Raw genomic sequence first — 4,405 nt, 5'->3', positions numbered from 1 at the left:
GTTACACCCGGTTTAGCACTATTACACCCGGCTAATGCAGGGCCAAACTCAATACGACAACGTTACAGAACGTTGTTACATTTCTGTCTGCAAAATTTTTATCTGCAACAATACACCCGTGGGGCGCATTCATTAGGAAAAACGTTATGGAGCAAATATAAATGTCATGAATAGAGCTGATGATGTGATTCTGTATTGTACATGTCAGAGGTATGTTTGTTCTATGTCATATACACTACATAGCCAAAAGTATGTGGACACCCATTCAAATGAGTGGATTCAGCTATTTCAGCACACACCCGTTGCTGACAAGGGGAATAACTTTTCGGGCTTACTAGAGCTGCTCCGGTCAGCTGTAAGTGACCGGGGGAAAGGGGAAACGTCTAGGAGCAACAACGTCTCGGCCCGCAAAGTGGTAGGCCACACAAGCTCACAGAACGGGAACGCATAGTGCTGAAGCCCGTAAAAATTGTCTGTCCTCGGTCACAACACTCACTACTGAGTTCCAAACTGCCTCTGGAAGCAACGTCAGCACAAGAACTGTTCGTCGGGAGCTTCATGAAATGGGTTTCCATGGCTGAGCAGCCAAGCTTAAGATCACCATGCGCAATGCCAAGTGTTGGCTGGAGTGGTGTAAAACTCACAGCCAGTCTCTGAGTGGAAACGCATTCTCTGGAGTGATAAATCCCGCTTCACCATCTGGCAGTCCAACTGATGAATCTGGGCTAGAAGGATGCCAAGAGAACATTACCTGCCCCAATGTATAGTGCCAACTGTAATGTTTGGAGGAGGAATAATGGTCTGGGGCTGTTTTTCATTGTTCGGGCCCCTTAGTTCCAGTGAAGGGAAATCTTAACGCTACAGCATACAATTACATTCTAGATGATTCTGTGCTTCCAACTTTGTGGTAACAGTTTGGGGAAGGCCCTTTCCTGTTTCAGCATGACAATGCCCCCGTSCACAAAGCGAGGTCCATACAGAAATGGTTTGTTGAGATCGGTGTGGAAGAACTTGACTGGCCTGCACAGAGCCCTGACCTCAACCCCATCGAACACCTTTGGGAGCCAGGCCTAATCGCCCAACATCAGTGCCCGACCTCACTAATGCTCTTATGGCTGAATGGAAGCAAGTCCCCGCAGCAATATTCCAACATTTAGTGGAAAGCCTTCCCAGAAGAGTGGAGGCTGTTACAGCAGCAAAGGGGGGGACCAACACTCCATATTAATGCCTATGATTTGAAATGAGATGTTCGACGAGCAGGTGTTTCCACATACTTTTGGGCTATGTAGTGGCTATGTAGTGGCTATGTAGTGGCTAATGTAGCTATGTAGTGCTATGAATGGCTTATGTAGCGGCTATGTAGTAGCTATGTAGTGGCTATGTAGTGGCTACTGTTAGTGGCTATGGTAGTGGCTATGTAGTGGCCGTATGTAGCTATGTCAGTTTGGCTATGTAGTTGGCTATGTAGTGGCTATGTAGTGTGTATTTTTATCTGAACGTTCCACAACGTTGTTTCCAACTGTTTAAAGGATCAATATAAACACACACGTACATGACGTCTACGATACGACCACTGGTGGTGGGTGATATACAGTAGTTAATTTAAATATATTTATTTTTTATCTTTACAAAATGTATTTTAAAAAAAACTAGTTTTCGCTTTGTCATTATGGGGTACCGTATGTAGATAGATGAGGAAAAACATTTAATTTAATCCATTTTAGAATAACGTAAAATAAAATGTGGAACGTTAAATAAAATGTGTAAAAAAGGGAAGGGGTCTGTAAAGGGGTCTGTATTCTTTCCGAATGCACTGTATGTTGCTWTCAAGGWAGACAGTTCCGACTACTTTTAGAAGACAAAAATGTTGTTTAATCATTGTTTTTTCTGCTTTAGATACATTCAACTTTGACCCTAGCTCCAAATGTTACAGAGGAAAATGGATGTCTGTGAAACCGGCTCTCGGTAATACTGTGGACCATCCCTTAAATAATCCCTCACAGTTAGCATTTGGCACATCACAATGAGCCACACCATGTGTGCTGTATTCTATACATTAATTACACATTTGGTATAATGGGAAATGTATGTATTTTATCACAAGAGAGGAGTTTAAAACGTCAAGCAATTACTGTTTGTGTATATATATATACATACTATAGATATCAAGCTGAACCCCCTAATCAGTATAGTTGTTGTAAATGTATTATTTTTAAATAAAGCTTTCTTCAAWACAAAATGGACAGGTGTCAATTTGTTTTTTTGTCATCAATTGTTTATTGCATTTCAATAAGAAACACAAAGGCATTTGTTATTTTCATTATTTTACATCTTTATCTAGAAGTCAATGCATTGAATACAGTTACTATTCAAGGTGATTGATTCGTTGGCAGTTAAAAAAAAAAAAAAAAGATTCATTAGAGAAATGCAGAACATTTTGTTCAGTTACCACTCCCTCCAGACTAGCGGTTGTGTGATGCTGTACTGCAGTAACAAACAGAAAGAAGGACGTGTCAGAGACTACACATGAKATTTTCTAATCCAGTGTCATGCTGGTATAAAGGATTTTGGAGACAGGWGCAGGAATACACAATAGGGGTTTTTAATACACCCAAAACAAACACGTATACAAAAACACTGKGCTGTACCCAAACAGAAATTGAGCTCAGGTGCATCCTGTTTCCATTGATCATCCTTTAAATATYTCTACAACTTGATTGGAGTCCACCTGTTCTAAATTCAATTGATTGGACATGATTTGGAGAGGCACACACATGTCTATATAAGGTCCAACAGTTCACAGTGCATGTCAAAAACCAAGCTATGTGGTTGAAGGAATTGTCCGTAGAGCTCTGAGACAGGGTTGTGGYTAGGCACAGATCTGGGAAGTGACCATCACATATGTCATTGTGACCATCGGGTTCTTGGTCACCTCCCTGACCAGGGCCCTTCTCCCTGATTGCTCAGTTTGGCYRGGYGGCCAGMTCTAGGAAGAGTCTTGGTGGTTCCAAACTTCTACCATTTAAGAATGATGGAGGCCACTGTGTTCTTGGGGACCTTCAATGCTGGAGAAATGTTTTGGTACCCTTCCCCAGATCTTTGCAAAAAAACAATCCGATTTTGACAAAAATATGTCGGAGACGCAAAGAAAATCCAAGGAGAGGGGGTACAAAAAATGGTCAGATTAATACTGACATTGGGAAAATACAAAAAAATCGAGACCTCTCTTTCAGGGCAGTCTCAAAAAATAAGCATTCTTGCGTTCAATACTAGCTCCTATTCAAAGTGCTCTGAACCAATTAAGCGGAATTGTTCACAAACCATTGGCACGTTTCTAAGATCCGATGACCGTATCGGTAATGTGTTTTCAGACCCTCCCATGGGTCGATTCTCACGGGGCAGAAATCTCAGAGATCATTGGTAAACTCTGATTTACCACGCCAAAATATCCCCGTACACGTCTATTTTGCGCCCTACTGCATGGAAACTACAGTGTAATGGGCTGGCGTCATGCATGGGCGCTTCAAATGTAGATCCTTCAAACACACCCCCAAATCTAGGGAAACACGATCCCAATAAAAGGTAGCTTTCACATGCTCTCACTGGCAGTTAATTTTCTTATAACTTGTCCTTATGGTAAAAATGTGGGTTAACAAGCGGCGAATTAAAAGTACGAATCTCGGAGCATCGTAGGTGCAAAACTCGACATAACCAGTTGCGGCTCATTTTTTGGAAGAAAACCACTCGATTTTCGTCCCTACCGTTATTCGGACATCGAACGTGTCACCCTCCGTAGGAGAGGGTGACCGACAATTTATTGTTAAAACGAGAGGGATCCCTGGATCTTTATTTATATTGGCCACAATAACCGTGATACGAGTAACTTAACATGTGCTAAACTTGAAGCAGCCAACTGCGGCACAATTAGTCCGGAAATGGACAGCTCATGGTGCTGAAAGTAGGAACTTTACTAACAAGAGGGCCTTGTGTTGGAGCCTATTTCTTCCTGTTTAAGAAGTGAGGTAGGCCTAMCTGTTTGACAGAAAAAAAGAGTCTATATATATCCATACATGAGGTCACCAATCTCATATTTCTGTTCATTGATTAATGAGTCACTTTAAGACCGCATGACATTAGTATTTTTTTTAATTTTGTTGCTCTTATGCATTCATATGTTGTATGCTCATGGATTTCAGTTTGTATTGACTGCTATATGAGTGTAATAAAAAAAAAKATTGAAAACTTCAAAAACTACACGTTTAAAACATGAAGGATTTGGTAAATAAAATAACTTCTCAAACAATGTCAGGAGGTTAGACCTATTGATACATTGTTCCAAAATCAAAATCCGAAGACATGTCYAAGACTTGTAATAATTGACTTCTAGTAAGTAGAAATGTAGAAG

Source organism: Salvelinus sp. IW2-2015, unplaced genomic scaffold, assembly GCF_002910315.2.
Source record: "Salvelinus sp. IW2-2015 unplaced genomic scaffold, ASM291031v2 Un_scaffold1526, whole genome shotgun sequence".
NCBI classification, from domain to species: domain Eukaryota; kingdom Metazoa; phylum Chordata; class Actinopteri; order Salmoniformes; family Salmonidae; genus Salvelinus; species Salvelinus sp. IW2-2015.
This window is presented reverse-complemented; position numbering follows the sequence as displayed.